This window comes from Panthera uncia, assembly GCF_023721935.1.
Source record: "Panthera uncia isolate 11264 chromosome B2 unlocalized genomic scaffold, Puncia_PCG_1.0 HiC_scaffold_24, whole genome shotgun sequence".
NCBI lineage: Eukaryota > Metazoa > Chordata > Mammalia > Carnivora > Felidae > Panthera > Panthera uncia.
This window is the reverse complement of record NW_026057580.1, coordinates 53,077,640-53,097,634: the sequence shown is the minus strand read 5'-3', so window position 1 is coordinate 53,097,634 and position 19,995 is coordinate 53,077,640. Positions and strand designations below refer to the sequence as shown.

General features: G+C 34.4%; 1 long non-coding RNA gene across 2 annotated transcripts in view; it reads left to right on the top strand.

Annotated features, from left to right (window-relative positions):
• The window catches only part of LOC125938699 (uncharacterized), a 123,083-nt gene extending 112,764 nt beyond the window's left edge, over positions 1-10,319 (top strand). The window contains exons 3-4 of one of the 2 annotated variants that reach the window (XR_007462772.1): positions 9,906-10,045; positions 10,242-10,319. This is a non-coding gene — a long non-coding RNA (uncharacterized LOC125938699). Of the gene's footprint in view, positions 1-9,905; positions 10,046-10,238 lie in introns of both variants that reach the window. The other variant, XR_007462773.1, reaches the window with a different exon arrangement.
• Positions 10,320-19,995: the final 9,676 nt, after the last annotated feature.

Genomic DNA, 19,995 nt, shown 5'->3' with positions numbered 1-19,995 from the left:
ACAAATAATAACCACTCCAAATATTAGTAAGCGATATGGCAGCCATTTATCTCTACAAACCTACACAAGTGTTGACAAGCAGATGTGAAAAACAAATTAGTAACAAAAATGGGAGCATGCTATGTATGGATATTAATGAAAATATCACATTTGATTTAATTTATATTTATTAGAAGAAAAAGACACAGATGTGAACCTAAAAAAAAAAAACTTACATAGTTTTTTTCATAGTAGTTTACAAAAAATATATACTACTGACTAAAATATTTATCTCGGGTTAAGTAAAAAAATATTAAGAACATAAAATTCAAAATCATTCCGCTTTTCTTTAACTACATGTATCCTTTTAGTGTTAATTGATCACTTGCTCACAAAGACTGATCTCTACCTCTTGGATTCTTCATCCCTCTCTCCTTCCCCAGCCCAGATATAAAATGATTTTTTAAAATGTATCACGTCTAGATTTGTTCTACAAACACAACATCTGTTGTTTTATTTAAGTTCTATATATAAAACAGATCTTAGTTTCACACTCAGCTTTTATACTGTGTTTTTTTTTTTTTTCCTTTCTGAGTTATATATTTTGATTCATCTATTTAACTGACTTATTCTTGCCAAGTGGTTTTTCAATAGGGACCCCTGGGTGGTATTTTCCTGAGTTATTTCATCTTTAGAATGTCTGTCTGTTGATTTATACCCTGAATGACAATTTGACTAAGCCTAATACTCATGGATCAAATTGTCTTCTCAAAACTGGGAGACATTGTTCAGTGGTCTTTGGCATGGAAAGTTGCTATGCCAAAGTATAAAGCTAACTCTATTTTTCCCTTCTTGTAGGTAGTCTTTTCTCCCTTTGTCTAGATATCTAAAGAATTTTCTTTATTTTTGAATTTGAAAAATCCAGGATATATCTCCTTATTAATTGTTTTGTATTTTTTTCTTTTCTGTTTGAATGCAAATTATTCTTTATATACTCGAATTTGGCACATTTCATTCTTTCTCTATTTAAAGAGATGCCACTCTATTATGCCTCTAAATATATTTTCTGTTCAAAATGTGAGTTTCCTGTTGTTTTCATCATCATATCTCTGTCTTTCACTCTCCTCACTCACATACAGTACATGCTTATGTGTATGCAAATGTTCATATGTATGTACATGAACAATACACATATGGGTATGTGTGTGTGTCAACAATCCTCTGTAAAATTTACATATTTGTATTTTTCTTCTATGCTCATCCTGATGACCTCAAGCCTTTTACCTACATGTATAATTTGAATTTTAACATTTATTTGTTTTGAGAGACAGAGAGAGACAGAGTGTGAGCAGGGGAGAGGTAGAGAGAGAGGGAGATAAATCTGAAGCAGGCTCTAGCCTCTGAGTTGTCAGCCCAGAGCCCGACGCGGGGCTCAAACCCACGAACCAGGAGATCATGATCTGAGCCGAGGTCAAACTCTTAGCCAACTGAGCCACCCAGGCACCCTGTAAGTGTATAATTTGAATTTTAACTATATTTGCTCTAGGCCTGCTGTCTCTGATTATTAATTAGTTTTGTAATTCACATTGTTTCTTTCCCGTTTTTTTTTTATTAGAATCTCTCTTAAATTTATTTATTTGGGTTCTAGTTAACATACAGTGTAATACTGGTTTCAGGAGTAGAACCCAGTGATTCATCACACATACAACACCCAGTACTCATCCCAACAAGTGCCCTTCTTAATGCCCATCACCCATTTCGCACATCCCCCCACCCAACACCCTGCCAGCAACTCTAGTTAAGAGTCTCTTAAGGTTAGCCTCTCTGTTTTTATCCTATTTTTCTTCCCTTCCCATATGTTCTCTTCCTCAATTTTTCATCTAAATTAGTTGCTTTCTAATCTCCCTGTTTTATTGAATTCGTATTTTTTAGACTCTTCTTAGTGTGGAGATTATAAGGCTTATTTTTCTGTTACTAATCTTATTTCTTCTAAGGATTTTTCCCTTTTATATATCATATTTTTACAAAGTTGCAATATCATATTTTTCCAATTTCTGGCTTGCTTAATAGGTAGATATACTAATTGCTTTATTTTTTATAACAATATTTGTGAATTTTCTTTGACATCCATCACCTAAAAAGCTATTAAAGTAGTCTTTGGGAAAGGACATGTATAGCTTTAAATCCATTTTCTTTAGCCTTGTAGGGCCAGGAAAGGAGGGGAGGAAAAATGGAAATTTGCTGGAATTTTCTTCTGCCTCATCATTCATCATGCATCTCTTATACACAAATGCCAGTTGCACTCCACTAAACTTTGACTCCTAGTATTTTGCTTTCCTACTTTCATTAACACATTTTGAATTATTTCATAAGGTTGTATCTGTTTTCTTTGCTTTTTGCTGTGGTGAATTTTCATGATTTAAATTAAAATAATTATGTGTGTTAAGAATTCAATGATCCAACTTCTTTTTACTATAGAAGATTTTCTAACTCAAAATTATTTTTCTAGACTTCTCTTCTTTAGTAATTTGTTATGTTTTCTGTTTTATTGTTTCTTTACCAATTCATTGTGTTTGGTGATTAAAACAATCAAAAGTACAGGTAAACCTTATCTACAGTGAAAAAGGAATTATGACAATAAATCTTATTCATATTAAAGAGGTCATAAAAAGTTATTAGAAACACCTCAATACCAATGAATTGAAAATACAGATTGTATGGTCTAGTAGCTAAAACAGTACAAATGACCAGAATTGACATAAGAAAAATAGAAAGTATGAGTGGTTCTATGTGTATGTATATATATATGCACATATACAAATATATGTATATATGTATATATATATATGCATACATACATGTTATGATATTGCTATATATGTATAATGATTTATATAGGCATATATATATATATATATATATATATATATATAATTATGTATTTATTAAAACCTCCCCAAAGGAAGAAGAATAGGTCCACATAGCTCAGAGATTATTTTTCTAAGAATGCAAGATTAGTATAACATTTGAAAAACAAATTTAATTCACTACCTTACTAGAATAAAGAAAAAGTCATATGATCATTTGGATAGATGCTTAAAAAGCATTTGATAAATTTTAGTGTTTATTAAGGATAAAAACTCTTTGCAAATAAGAAATAGAAAAAAAATTTCAGTGTTATAAATGTTACCTATTTAAAGTTAACACAAACATCCTATTTAATGGTGAAATATTGAAATCTTTTCCTTTGAGATTGGAAATAACAAGGATTTCTGCTCTTTGCAACTTCATTACAGCATTTCATACAGGTTCATACCCATAGTTTTGCAATTTCAGCACTATTTGGGGGCAGATAAATTTTTCTTGTGGAGTGCTGTCCTATGCATTGTAAGATGTTCAGCGGCATCCCTCACCTCTACCCACCAGATGCCAGTATCACCCTGCCCCAACCCATCTATAAAAACCATAAGTATTCCTAGACAATGCCCATGTTCCCTGGGTGGATAGGGGAAAATCTCTCCCAATTGAGATCCAGTGTTCTACCTACTGTGATTAAATAAGAAAAAAAATATATATATATGAATTAGAAAGAAAATAATATTTGTTAATGGTATATATATGTAGCAAATCAAAAAGAATCTATAGCTAAATTATAGGAATTAATAAATGCAGTTAGCAAGATTGCTGGGTAAGAGGTATATATATCCATATGCAAAAAAATTATTGAAATCCATTGTAAGAAAGAAAATGAGGGGGCGCCTGGGTGGCGCAGTCGGTTAAGCGTCCGACTTCAGCCAGGTCACGATCTCGCGGTCCGTGAGTTCGAGCCCCGCGTCGGGCTCTGGGCTGATGGCTCGGAGCCTGGAGCCTGTTTCCGATTCTGTGTCTCCCTCTCTCTCTGCCCCTCCCCCGTTCATGCTCTGTCTCTCTCTGTCCCAAAAATAAATAAAAAACGTTGAAAAAAAAAAAAAGAAAGAAAATGAAATAGAATTTAAAATATTGCAATTTTTGGCGCACCTGGGTGGCCCAGTCTGCTGAGCATCTGACTCTTGATTTCAGCTCGGGTCATGATCCCACAGTCAGGGAATTGAGACCTGCTTCAGACTTTGCACTGAGCATGGAGTCTGCTTAAGATTCCCTCTTTTTCTCCCTCTGCTCCTCTCCCCTACTTGCACTCTCCCTCTTAAAAAAAAAATTACCATTTTTAGTGATGCTAAAAATTTTAAATTTAGAAGTAAATCTAATAAGTGGTATGTCCATTCTCTAAAGGGAATGATAAAATATTATTAAGAGTAATTTTAAAAGACACAAATAAGTGAAAAGTTATATCATTTTCCATGAATTTGTAAAAGGCAAATGAGTCAGAAGGAAAGACCTTGTAAAAGAAGGACAAGGAGAGGGAGAGGATTTATAGAAGCAAATATCAAGACATTATAAAGTTATGATGATTAGAGATGGCATTAGTACAAAATGAGAAACATTTATCAATGAAAACAGAATAGATAGCTTAGTAGTAGACCCGCGCTTATATGGACACTTGATTCATGACAAAGGTTGTATTGCACGGCAATGAGGAAAAAGCATTCTTTCCAATAAATGTTACAAAATCTGTTGAGTATCCATAATGGGAAAACATAAAACTTGGCCCCTACATAACATCATATACAAAAGGCAATTCGTGGTGTATTGCCAATAAAAATCTAAAAGCAAAACAGTAAAGTTCTTAGAATACAAGACAATATTCTCATGAACTTGGGATAGATGTAGATTGCTTACACAGAATGCAAAAAGCACTAACCTCAAAGGAAATGATTGTTAATTTGTGCTCCATTAAGATTTAGAATATTTCTTTATGAAAGTTGATAGTAAAAAGATACCCTGTGGATCAAGAGAAGACATTTGTAACACATACAAGTGACAGAGGGCTTGTGTACAAATATAAAGAATTCCAAAAATCAGTGAGAAAACAATAGACACCTTACAGGGAAATGGATACAAGGCATATATAGGCACTTGTTGAAATAAGCAAATGAAAAGTATTTAATTTCATTAGTTATGAAGGAACTACAGATATTAAAATTAAGTGAGATAGTATTATGGTATTATGCATCTCTCTGAATGGCTCAGATCAAAAGAATAACAATTTATAAGTGTTGACAAGGATGGGAGCAATGGAGATTATGCTCATGGGAAATTCTCACTAAAGCTTATGGGAATTTCATTTGATAGATCCACTTATGAAAAAGTTTGACAGTATCTACTAAAGTTGTATGTATACATGTGGTACAAACCAGCAGTTTCATTTAAAGGTATATATCTTACAGAAATGGGTGCATGTGTGTACTTAGAGACAAGTAAAATGATATCCTTAGCAACACTGATAATAAGAAGCAAAACTAATGAAATAGCCCATATATCCATCAACAGTAGAAAGTATAAAGTCTGATTTATTCATATGGGTTAACCAATATGGCAATAAAAGATAATAAGCAATGGCTTTGAAAGTGAATGAATGGCTGTTTTATGAAACATGTATAATTCTCATTATATAATGTTTCCCAAGAGAAGCTAGACAAAAAAAAATATATATAATATAATAAATTTTTATATAATAAAATATATTTTATATATTAATAATATATAATAATATATGTATATAATATATATTATATAATAATATATTATATAATATATAATAATATATAATATATAATTCCATTAATATAAAGTTGAAAAACAAGTAATAAACGTACAGTCTTAGAAATCATAATAACAGTTCTCCTTGGGGAAGAAGGAGGATATAATGACTACAGGGCACCATGAAGTGGCCTTCCAGTGTCCTGAGAATATTCTACTTTCTTGCCTGGTAATAGCTACATAGATGTCTACTGTGGGATAAGGTATTGAGCTTTACATTCTTTTTATGAATTTCTAAGTTTATACTTCAATAAAAAGTGATCTGTGTATTTTAAATAAGTGATCTGTGTAATTTAAATAAGTTTTCTTTTCCAGTTTTGAGGTAAAGATTTTACTTTGCAACTATTGAAATCAAAGCTAGTAATGGTATTTTCTAAATCCCGCATATCCTTGATTGCTTTTGTTACCCTAACCTCTTAAAGAATGAGAGAATTTATTAAAACTTTCTATTCTTATTCTACTTCTGGTGTTTATTCCACTTTATCTCTGTTGTGAGAGTTTTTGTTTGTTTGTTTTGTTTTGTTTTGTTTTGTTTTGTTTTATGTATTCCAATGCAGTATTGTTGGATATATTCCAATCATTCACAAGGTTCCCATTTGTGGTATGAATTATCCCTTTTTTGCTTGCTTACTATTTTGTTCATTAGTAATTCCTGATTTCTTTTAGTTTGTGTTCTTGTAGCACACTTTCCTTTCATTTCAGCTTTGATTTGTTGGGATCTAACGTTGAGTTCTGCCTTTTTGTTTGTTTGTTTTGTTTTGTTTTGTTTTCTTTCTCTCCCGCTTTCCTTCATTTTTGGAGGTTTTGGAAATTCAGGTTCTATTTTAAATTCTCCAAGTGGTTACTTTACATTTTTCAAATACATTCTGTAATTTTCATTTTTCTAATTGTTAGGATCAAGTTTAAAATGGGATATTTTTCATCCTTTTTCTTTTCTTTTCTTTTCTTTTTTTTTCATTCCTATTCAGTATTAAAATTTAAAACAGTTTCAGTGCTCACCATCAGTAAACATACTTTCTTCAGTCTTCAACTGCTAATTTGACTCTCCATCTCTTTAGGTTAGATTCTATTTTGAAGAAATCGTTTTAAAAATGCATGTGATTAATCTGTTCTCTGTGGCCTTAATTATAAAAGTTATTTTCCCTTCTATGTTTGTTGATATTTGTGTCATTTTCCTTTTCTCTCTATCAATTCCTAGGTGAGTAATTTCTATGCAGGCTTGGTGTTTGGATCAGATAGAGTATACAGCTTGTCCTTGCCTGGATTGTTGACTTAGATGGCTAGCAAATGTTTGGGGGTACAGGGCTGGAAGGGAGTCTAATGAGCGCCGCTGTTGGTCTGCTCCCAGAGTGCCCTGCATTTACCAGGTGGCTTTAATTCAACTGTAAGACCTGCTCCACTTCCATCACTGCTCTATGAGGGGGCTCAAAGGATGTGGTGAGACTCCCAGTCAGTACTTGCTCTAAATCTGACCCTTGACTGCCTCACACGTCCAGAGACTCTGAGGTGCTGAGCTGAGCTGGGCTTAGTTATACTTTGGATCTACACTTGCTCTCAATTCTGGCAGTAACATTTCCCCCCATCTCTTCATAGCCAAGAGTCAGCATTGCATAAAGGATGTGGATTTTATCTTCTTTTCTGACTTCTTGTAATTTTTATTCATTTATATTTTTTGTATTGCATTTGTTGTTTAGTTGGTTGGCTTATTTTGTTTTTCATGGAAAATGAGGAGGTGCTGAGTTGTACTTTTCTATACAAGTATCACTTAAAAATAAGAGTCCAAGTCTACTTTGAAGGGAATTCAGATTTAATCTCAGAAAAATAAAGAGATGTATTAGAGTAAGAATCCTGAGGGGGGGGGGGGGGGGGAGAGAGAGATCCATTTGGGGGAAAGGATGTTACAAGCTGCTTTTTGGCCTTTAGCAGTCAGAGTGAGTTGCAATGAAAAGTAAGTAACACCTGTATCAATAATAACACACAGTAGAAATGAAGGGGTCATATTTTGAGAATTTTATCCAAGAAAATCTTTAGATGGTAAGAATAAAATAATTATAAAATGAAGCAATAAGAGTGGTAAATATTGACCTGAAAAGTATTGATTCATAGGCTTGGTGGTTGTTTTTTACATACCTGTTCACATTAATTGACTATAATGTGTTAAGTAATTCATAGGCATTATTTCATTCAATTTCCACAATAAATATGAAATGGATATAATTTCTCCATAATATAGGTGAGGAACATACAGTTAAAATAATTTATCTAAGGTGACAGAGTTACCTTCATTTCTTGCCTATGATCTAGAACAACAGGTATGTTCTCTTCAATACTTGGCCTCTCTACCTGGTAACATTAATTTGGAAATATTGTTTAATAAATACAAAATGGAGTTACAAAACATATGCATCATTTATTTATTTATTATTTTTTAATGTTTATTCTTGAGAGAGAGAGAGAGAGAGAGAGAGAGAAAGAGAGAGCGCAAGCGGGGGAGGGGCAGAGAGAGAGAGAGGGAAACACAGAACCCAAAGCAGGCTCCAGGCACTGAGCTATCAGCACAGAGCCCAACTCAGGGCTTGAACTCACAAACCATGAGATCATGACCTGAGCCAAAGTCAAACGCTTAACCCGGGCACCCCAAACATATGCATTATTTAAATATAAATGTAATATGTGTGTTTGGCAGGATTATGATGTATAGCCATACTTTCTTCAATCATGCAGTACTGAATATAATTGCCAGATCTTTCCTAATTATTCCAGAACTAATAATCCCCTAACAGCAGCTCTCCTAGGTGAAGACAGACTTTACTCTTTGGACTCTCCTAAAACTTCAAATCTGTTTCTAAGAGAAAATATCAGATAAATTATAATGTTATAGGAAACATCCCTTGAGAAGTCAAAATGGATGCAAAAAGTATTTTTATTATCAGATGCTTCTCTACCTTCTTCAGTTTTATCCAAGTTAAATTCCACCTGGCCTAAGAAGTAGACATTGAAGATTCTTATTTTTTTTAAGTTTATTTTTATTTATTTTGAGAGAGTGGGCAGGGGGAAGGGGAGGGCGGAGAGAGATAGAGAGAGAGCACATGTGTGCAGGGCAGAGAAAGAGAGAGGGAGAAAGACAATCCCAAGCAGGGTCTGCACTATCAGCACAAAGCCCAACACAGGGCTGGATCCCATGAACCATGAGATCATGACCTGAGCCGAAATCAAGAGTCAGATGCTTAACCAACTGAGCCACCCAGGCATCCCTGAAGATTCTTATCAATAACACAGGAAATGGCAATAGACTATTCACACATAGAAAAAGGGTAGAGCAATTATTCATGTAGATATTAACTTGGTAAGGGCAATAGGTCCTGAGTTGTAGCTCATATACAATTACTCTTATTAATCATATCTAATACATTAGTATGAGTTAGAAGACTTGCTTAATTATTAACTTTAATGTAGAAGGAGTTGATGATATTACCTTAAGACTTTTGGCTAGAAAATGACAGTTGGCATGCATCAAGGACTCCTGGCTTGCCAAGAAGTGCAATGTTAACACCCACATAATGAATCATAATGTTGGTTGTATGCTACATACTATATTTCTCCTTGGAACTCCCAGACCTACCATGAAATAAAGGCTGTTAGGAGTAAGTTGTACATCTTTGAAAAATGAAGACCTAAGTCTTTGTGTACTGCAAATGTTCACTTCCATACCTCTACAACAAAATGTGCTACTTCTAGCTAAGGTTTCCTGTTCACAATCGGCTAAGTAATATTCAACACTGAGTACCTCTAGGTGTCAGATGGCAAAGGAGACAGACTTCCAGCACTGGGGTAAGTTTCCTGAACTTAGGCTGCAGTGAACACTTTGCTAGGGATGACGTTTTGAATCCTGTTGCAGGTTTTAAACTTATTTTGCTCTCTTTTGTGCTTAAAATAGAGCCTCTACTTAAAAAACACCATTCTAAAAGGGGAGGAGGACGTTAGGTATTAGGGTAAGTGCAAAACACTTTTTCTTGAGCTTTCTACAGGATTTTTCTGTACACATTTTTCTTCCTATCACCTATTTTTTTCCCACATGTCCACACTGGGGAAAATGATACACAGATGATACACAGAGCGACTCAGAGATGTCTTGCCTTTTCTTAACCTTAGTTTAGAAAATATTTTCTACAGTCTGGTGGTCAAACTGGGAAGCCAAATGTTAGGCAGATGTGTGCTGTCTTACACAGGTGGTTGTGCTTCCCTATCTCACCACACTGACCCTTTATTTAATGAAGATGGAGATGGAAAGGAAAAAGGAAAAAAAAAAATCAATGCATTTTCCATACTAGCAGCTGGTGTGCATATCACCCGGGACTCAAGTCTAAGGGTAAGTAAGGTTTTATTTTATTATTTTTTAAATCAGTTCACAAAGGAAAGAAACAGTAGGGGGTTAGGAACAGAGATCTGGAAGGCAACCTGGGCACAGGTGAAGTTCATTATAGCTTTCTTGCTGCAGTTGTATTTTGGTAGCACAGCTTAGGTAGCTGCAAACAAGAGTAATTTATGCTCAGTTCTCCCAGCAGGACCTACCCCCAGACAGGCTGTCTGGTCAGCACTCCATTCCAAGGAGAAAAAAGAAGAAAAAAAATCAGCGAAAGGAAGAGGTAAGACTCCATTTGCTTTTCTGGTGTATTCTTTTCTCTAAGTTTCTTAGGAGTAAAACCTTTAGGATGAAAGCCCAGTGGAGAAACTAACTTTACCTCATGATGTGGCTAATTTAAGAGAAGCTCAAAGACTTGATCACTGTCATCTATTTCTGGCTCTCTGATTTAGCAGACAGATGAAGTGCACTTATAGCTGACAGATGTGGAAATCCATATATAGCCAGACAAATCTCTAGTGGCTACTGATGCAAAATAATATGAGTTGTTTCCACAAAGGTCAGTTGAAATTTGCATTTGAATTTTTCTTCCTGGGGTGCTTTTAATGATAGGATCAGGTCCTCAGGCTCTTGTAGTAAAATATGCCCTCCAAATTTGTCAATTATGTTAAAGGTAAAATCTGGGTTGAGGAAATGCTCAAGAAAAAAATGTGCTTTGAATATTTACCACACACACGGAGAGTGGCTGAAAGATAACTGAATGAGAATTGTGACATTAATCTACCCTTGCAATTATTCTGTTAATTGGCAACTCGATTATCAAAATTAGAGTTCATTAAAGGTAAAATGTTTCTTCTGTAAATTTCATCTCCTGTACAAGATAATACAAAATATGATGCTCAGTGGGGAGACTATTTTATCCACTTGATTCTTTTTATGGCTTACATTTCTGAATACTAAATTGTGATTATCTGTCTGATTCATTCTTTTTAAAGAACTCATCATTGCTATTGTTTTTATTTATATGAAGTTAGATTGCTTTCATAAACTATCTAATCCCAACTATCTGCACTCTACAGTATGTGGATACACTTAATTTAATTCACATTTTCACTTTTTATTGCTGAAGAAAATAAAACAAAATCCTAAGATTATTAAAAGCCAATTTAGATCTATATACTATTCCCTTATTGACCCAATTTAATAATATTTAATTAGTTATTCCAATAGCTTGACTGTAGAGTTAAAAAAGTGTTGATTGTATAAAAATAGAGGAGTATAATCGATATTATAACTTAGCTGGAGTCAATTTGTTTTGCTTGTAGGGGGTCCTCATTGTGAAACATCTTGAGATTTTGTGCAATAAAGAGTATATGAGGTGTTTTTTTTTTTTTTTAATTTCCATATATAGGACTGTTTGTTGGAATGCCATAATTTAAAAACAACAACAAGGAAAAAAGACAAGCTACTTTAATAAAACTCGTCCCTTGGTCACTGCCAGATGTGATACTAAAGACAGAGTATCTCAGAGCAGTAAATTCAGTTGATAATCTTTTCCTAGAATATAGTGCAGATTACCTGTGTACTCTCACAGCAACCATCTCCATGTAACTGGCATTCAATGAATATTTTATGAATAGATTAGTAACCACGTAAGACAAATACTGTCCTTCCCAGGAATAATTGTAAAGCTGCTTTGAAAAACTAGATCAGTTGTTTTTGGTGTGTATATAGGCATCCATGCATGTGTCTTTAATCTATTGCTATAAAGTGTAGTATTAATGGCTCAAGCGTATGAGTGACTTTTGTAACAAATATACATTTAGAAGCAGAATCAGAAGTTAATTCAAACGGAAGCCTAAATCTCTCTTTCTGCTTCTGAGAAGCACTATAGCATATTCTTTATTTCCTCGGAAATTTCTGGGAAAAGGGATTCTTTCTTCTTGCCAAGAAAACGTATTTCAGTTAGAGTTGAAATGTCATATTCTAATTTTTTAATCTGAATCCCATCTGCTGCTCTCTTAACCTGCTTCTCCTTGTCTTGTCAGTGTAATCAGAATAGTCTTCACTCATAATTACTCACGACTATGATGACTGCAGATAATTCCTGCAGTGTCCTCAGATAGACAACATCAAGCTCTGAACAACTGTCATATTTAACTAAAGTCTTTTTCTCATTTTGCTGGGGACTTTTGTGAAGGCTGGTTTTTAAGAGATACAATTTGAAAAATATATTATGATATAATAATAAAAGATATATAAATAATATAAAATAACACAGTTATAATTTCTTATACCTACATATATAATATAAATATAAAACAATATTATACAACAATAAAAGGCAAGAATTTTGATATATGAAACTTAGATACATTTGCCATTAATTGCATTAGGACACTGATCGCATTTACTTTCTGAAACATAAAATTATGTTGTAAGTCTACATAGTCAGTTTCCTATTATTCTCAACTACTACAACCAAATTTTTCTTCCTCAAAGCTTTTTTCTTTATTCTTTATTTAAGTTTGGTGTTTGTGATCAAACACTACTTTTAGCTATATTATGTGAGGTAAAGCATAGAACACTCTTAATCAGCAGAATAAAATATAGAAAAAAAAAAACCCAAAACATTGCATGCATTGACCTTTCCTTTTTTAGGTACTTTATGATTTTCTATTATTTCTATAAGAATTTTTTCTCTATCAGATGGCAAACTCCTTGAGAATTAGGCACAATTCATTTTTGAATATATCTATGCAAACATATTTTGAATATATATCAATATCATATCATATCATATCATATCATATATCATATCATCAGTCACAGTTTGTTATACATTCCAAGTAATCAAAAAGTACTTATGGAATTAAACCAGAATGAATACTTTTGCTGGGCTTCTATTGATTATAAGGAAAGGAAACTCACTCAAGACAGCTCAATTTGGTGACAGTTTATTATAAAGATACGTGTGACAGTAAGAGAGATTCTATTTAAAATCCAAGATTGGACTATCAACAATAGCCAAAGTATGGAAAGAGCCCAAATGTCCATTGATGGATGAATGGATAAAGAAAATGTGGTATATATATACAATGGAGTATTACTCAGCAATCAAAAAGAATGAAATCTTGCCATTTGCAACTACGTGGATGGAACTGGAGGATATTATGCTAAGTGAAATTAGTCAGTCAGAGAAAGACAAAAATCATACAACTTCACTCATATGAGGACTTTAAGAGACAAAACAGATGAACATAAGGGAAGGGAAACAAAAATAATATAAAAACAGGGAGGGGGACAAAACAGAAGAGACTCATAAAGATGGAGAACAAACTGAGGGTTACTGGAGGGGTTGTGGGAGGGGGGATGGGTTAAATGGGTAAGGGGCATTAAGGAATTTACTCTTGAAATCATTGTTTCACTATATGCTAACTAATTTGGATGTAAATTTTAAAAAAATTAAAAAAAATCCAAGATTAGAATATGTATTAGTGTGTGGCCTTAGAAATACCGGAAGTGGATGAAAAGTTTTGGGTCTGAGACAGTTCTGGCAATTCCAGCAGCAAGAAGTGATGAATCATGGGAATCTACTTCCAAAGCCAAGAGCACACCATATACTCTGTATGTTAGCTAACTTGACAATAAATTATATTAAAAAAAAAAAAGAATTCATGAATCTTTACTCCTGCACCTCACTATTACTGCTTCTTCATAACTGTCCACAGTGTCTGTATGGGACTTTCTCACTTTCTACTCTGAATCCCTTACAAGATATTTTCAAGCTTTTTGCACCCCCTGCTCTGAGAATCTTCTTTTGCAGAAGGTACATTCCACACTCCTGCACATTAAAAACCACTGTTACAATGTATACTCTTTCAATATTTCATTTTTCTAGTTTCTACATAATTTTTTTCTTGATATTTGACTCATCTTGCCTCCCTGAATCTGGTCTTTTCATTGTAGACTTTACAGCTAATGACTTGATTCTTTCTGTATTTCAAGGTTCAAGAATAAGGACTGATTGGTTCAGCTAAATTAGGGCAGAACTTTTAAACCAGACCACTCAATAGATAAATAGCCAGCCTGTGATTTGGCTGTCCCTTAGTCACAAGGTTTATGTCTAGGAGTAGGGAGGGACACTCATATGACCTACCTGTGATGGTCCCTTAGCTGACACTGTGGGTGGAAAACTCCCATAGAAGTGACTTCAAGTATGGCCTTATGTCTTAATGGTATGTCAAATACAACACTTCCTGTGAAATGTTACTTGAGGATACAAATATGTCAACCCACCTATTTTTTAATCTTATATCTGAGTTTCTAATTACAGAGTTATTTATATTTTCAAAATGATAAGCAAGAGTTTCAATTACTTGGTGTGAAGAAGTTTGCGATTTTAAAGTTGCCATTAATTAGAACAAACTATAGTCTTTATTATTTTTACCATGCGGGCTCTTGTTTTCCTAAAGTATATGAGTAAATAATTAAGAACAATTCATTACTCTGTTTGACCATTTAGTACCTAAGGAGATTGAATGTAATATTAAAGGAGTGTGTGAGCAAAACCAAAATGAAAATCATAATATGAAGAACAGTAGTATAATACATATAGGGAGGGATAGTTAGAGAATAATAGCCTGAGATAGAAGACTATACTATAATGGAGATAATGCAGTTATATCATGTGAATTGAATTAATTTAAAATGTCTCCTTTCTATAAGGACAAATGTGTACACACCCACACACTCACACACACCCACACCCACACACACACACACAGTTTAAAGACTTACCATCAGAGAAGTGGGATGTGAACCAAGAAAGAATATATTTCACTGAATAAGGATTGTAGGAAAGTTAATAGGATGCAGAAAGTTAATAAGAAAAAAAAAAAAAGGAGCCGAGATAAGGAAAGCAAAAAGGCATTGAGGAGAAAAGATGAGGTTTTATAATCATATCAGTAAAAGAGAGAGAGAGAGAGATAAAAAATAGGCTCACTAATAAATTAGGAGAGGTATGAAATTAAAGAAATCAGTGATAACCTCAAATGACTGAGATACTAAACTACTTAAATAAGAGAAATGAAGAAAAGTAATATGGATAATTAGAATACAATGGAATCTTGCAGAAGTAGTAAGTTACAAAAGCTGGAAATGCACACTTGAGAAACTTGGCTGAGTTAAATAAAGCACGTTGAAATAATCTATTTTGCATCAGTTTCAGGAGAGCAACATAGACTTCACATGCGTTAACCCCATAATGCTCAAAATATGCCTTTGATTAAATAGAAATATTATCCTTTAATTGCCAATGGAGACATAATATGGAATTACAGCTGTTGAAATTTCTTTAAAGGAAAAGACAAGTTTGAGTTAGTCATTAGTAACTAAATAGATGTGTTACAATTTAGATCATTCCCAAGTAGTCTCTGTTGTCACTGCTTTAGTAAATAAAGGAAGCTGGAGGGGCACCTAGGTGGTTCAGTCAGTTAAGGGACTGGCTCTTGATTTAGGCTCAGGTCATGATCTCATGGTTCATGAATTCAAGCCCCAGTTGGGCTCTCCACTGACAGTGCAGAGCCTGCTCAGGATTCCCTCTCTCCTTCCCTCTCTTCCCCTTCCCTGCTCACTCTCCATCCCTCTGTCTCTCAAAATAAATAAATACATGTTTAAAAATTTTAAAAAAAAATTAAAGAAATAAAGGAGGCTGGATACATAGTGCATTAATCAACTAGTATACAAATTGTATACCATGGCTATGGTGATACAAATTCATAATCAAGAAAAGAATAGAAGATGGGGCTTCTGGGTGGCTCAGTCAGTTAAGCATCCGACTTTGGCTCAGGTCGTGATCTCGCATTCTGTGAGTTGGAGCCCCGCATTAGGCTCTGTGCGACAGCTCAGAGCCTGGAGCCTGCTTCGGATTCTGTGTCTCCCTCGCTCTCTGCCCCTCCCCTGCCCCCTGGTCTCTCTCGCTCTCAAAAATAAATAACATTAAAAAAATTAAACAAAAAAGAATAGAAGAAAGAGCAAAGCATAAGCCATTGAGAACTATTTAAATGTGAGATTGAAAGGGTGTATTTGAAACTGAATAAAACATAACATTTTTTCCTATTCCATAGGCTTGTTTAGTAAACCCCGTGATTGTACATGTTACAGCTTGTTTAGACATTATTTAAATATTATTTGATATGCTGGCTAACTGGACTTGGACAAGTCAAATATTTGATCTTCAGTTTCTTCATCTGAAAACTGGGTTGTTGGAAGGACTAGTATTAATAGAATAAATGACACATAAATGATGGACATTATCAGGTCTAATTCTGGCATTTGGTTAATGTTTCCCAATCAAGTAACAATCCCTGTCTTAAATCTTTTTATTTTTTCTTAGATTTTGAAGTCCTCATCATTTTTCACTAATCCTGACATTTTAACAATGTTCTACCTAATTTCTTTTGTCCTTGGTTAAGTTTCTTTTTTTTAACTAAATATCAATTTAAACATTGAATTGAACACAGTCCTCTGCCTGTAGTTACATGGAGTTATATAGCATATGTTTCACAGATTTTACAGTATATGGCCAGACTCATTTTGACTGCAACTAAAAGCAAGCTGGTGAAAAATGAAGTCAAACATCCAAGGTCATAGTAATTATTTCTAACCCTTGCTACTCGTGGCAGTGATGTTTAGATCTGATACCTCTGTGTATATAGTCAGCTTGAAATAGCTAACATCTTTCATTAGACTGATTTACTAACACTAGCAACACCTAATAAACCTTTGCTGAATAATGGCAATATATTGCATTTTTAGTTATAGGTAACTTTCAACTAGACAGAAAACAATTGTGATGATTTAGCGTTTTGACTTCTTAAATTGTTGTTATAATCGTTGGATCCTCCATTATAAGCTGAATCTATTCAGTGTTCAATCTAAAGCCCTGAGGCTGTGTTGGAACCTATAAACTTAGGAAATCTATTAATTCTTACAAACACAAATTACCTTTGGCATATGAGCAAATCACGTGAACCAAATTTGAGGATGTAATGTGGGACAGGAGGATGGTGGTTGAGAGGAACTGTTTCTGTTCTTAATTTTAAAAGCAGGAGTTCCAGGCAAATGTAGCACTTTTCATGATAGTAGTGGGTCAAAAAATGTAGTCCTTTGGTGGGCAGTTCAACATCACCTGGAAACTGGTTAGAAATGCAAATTTTCAGGCTCTGCTCCATACCTATGATAGGGCCCATTTAATCTACATTTTAACAAGCCCTCCAGGTGAGTGTGATGCATGTTAATATTTGATACTAAATGTAATATGTGGGCAGAATTATTATATTTTATATTGGACAGACTCCAGCTGTCCTGTGTGTGTGTGTGTGTGTGTGTGTGTATGAGATTTGGCCAAAATGGAGCTATTGGTTAATTTTGAAAAACACATAAATGTTTAAATTGAGTACTGATAATTTATAATAGCATAATTATCAATACCTGCTCATATGTCTGGTACTTTGAATTATTCCATTTTTCACAAGAAGTCACACTACTTAGACATATATCAATTTTAGATTATTTCAAAAACATTTTGCTTAACTTTGAACAGAGGCACAATAAATTAAGTATTCAACATTTAAATTCATAGGTAGATAATTTCTTTATGGTTTAAATAAGGACAAGAAAAATATCCTAGTACAGTGGTGTCTTGTAATAGATTCATTCATTCACTTATTCCATCAACAAGTATTTAAGAATCTATTATGTGGTAGGCCATATTTTTGGTGTTGAGAATGAAATCATTCAAAATGAATTTCCTCTTAAATATATTCTGAATTCACCATTTGGAATTAAAATTTACCACATATCTATTGATCACAATGCTGTAATTTTTCTTCTTGATGACATTTCACTTGTAATTTACTTTCTACCAAATGCCTCTTTGATTAGTTTTGGGATAGTTGAGAAAAATCACCTCAAAAGAACTAGACTTGGGTGCCAAATGCACCTCAGTAGTGTAACTGGATGACCTTGAAAAAGTCAATCTTTGAACCTCATTAATTTCATTTGCATAATGGTAGAGATAACAGCTCTGAACTTAACTGACAAGATTATTTGAAGAGCAAACTAGATAATGAGCTACTGTAACTGCTATAAAGTATTACATGTATTGTTGAGTTTTTTTTTAATTGTCTGTAACAAGTCTCTATTTATAAATTAATCAAATGCACATATTTAAATTCTGGCTCTGATACTCACTAGCTCTTTGAACTTGGATAAATTGCTCTTTGTGTAAGATTTTGAACGAGAATTTCCTCAGATTCAAATGGTAGTAATGTTAGGGAACTCGTAGAAATGTTTTAAAAAAGAAATGGTGTAACAATTGTGCTTAGACTACTGTTTAGTATATTGCTTACAGATTTTAAACGCTTACTGTCATTGTTATTAAACTATTTCAGAAACCCTTATCATTAAAACACTACTTAGCTACACTTAAATACCTAGGGCTCTGTATTTCCTCATACCCAAGAATATGAAGATTAATCTCTTCTTATAAGTTAGTAGTTTCATTTAAACCTGTGCTTACTCCTTGACACACTTTAGAATATGTTTGTTTCGAAGAAAAAACAAAAAAAAAGATTAATGTTTTAGCTACTTCCTTGACTCTTTTTGCTAAAACAATAGCTAAGAGAAGAGGAAGTTATTTGAACTTTTTGACCTTTGGTTTTCAGATGAACTTAAATGTTCATTTATCGATATAATTTCAGTGTACTCCAAATTAAACAAAACCCAACTTGCGGTTACTGGCATTGAACAAGACCTTTACCAAAGGGTAATTTTGTTGGCTGCTTACTTACTTTACTTGTGTCTCAATGATGTGGATAGTTTGCCACTGAATGAGGTAGTCATGGCTTCTCACAAGCCTGGACCATGTATCAGGGCAGCACAAGACAGCAGAATAGCTGAAAGGCAAATAAAATTATTATAGTTGGATTCGATTTTTGGTCAGGTAATACAGACTGAACTAAATGGTGGTATTTCTCCCATGCTGCAGGTAGTCCACAAAACCATGTGGATGAGAATTATGTGAGCCCCTTCTGGAGCTGCGAAAGCCAGTGTTGTTGAGAGGGAGGGCAGTAGGGACCGAACAGCCTCAGCCAGACCGAAAGAAACATCTCTCCTCTGCGGCTGCCTTCGCAGACTCACGACCCGGTGAGCCTGGTGAGGCTCACCTAAGGCCTGGTGAGGCGCATTTCAGATCTGGGCACTGATAGGTCCCAAAGTTCTGCATTAGCCTGACTACCAGATATCCCTGGAGAACTAAGGAAATGACTGCTCCCTGTCTAACAGAGCCTACTTATCCAGCAGGGTTAATAGGGTAGCTCACTGATGGATAACACATCTGGAAGGGAAGCAGCAGGAACCACACACCTGCGGTTTAAATCTCAGAAAGTTTCCTGTGCTTTCTTTGTTACGTGCTGTATTTCAGCATAGATATAAATAGGGTTCTTTTCTCCTCTCAAAATGTCTTAAAGTTTTGTTTGGGTCAGGTTTCATGATTCTCTGGTAAACCCAGCCTTTGCTTATTTATTTACTTTACTCAGACATTCCTACAAATTTCTGGCATGCTTTTTGTCATTTTCCATAACGCGCCATCTCATTAGAACCCAATGAGAATGACCGTAAGGATGACTGACTTCAAGCTGGATGGCTTTGACAGAGCACTGCACACCTTCCTGGCCATCAGCAGATTTCAGCAGGCTCAGGTGAGTTGTGTTTACTCTGAGTGCAGTTTTAAACAGAATGTGTACACGGGTTAAACTCATTGTTCCAGACACACGTGAACATACCATCTTGTAGAAGCAGAGGTTGTGCTCAAGCACCATAGAAAGGCAACATCTCCACAACAATCGGTGAGCTTTGGAATAGAAATATGGTGGAAGCAAGCACATGTGTCT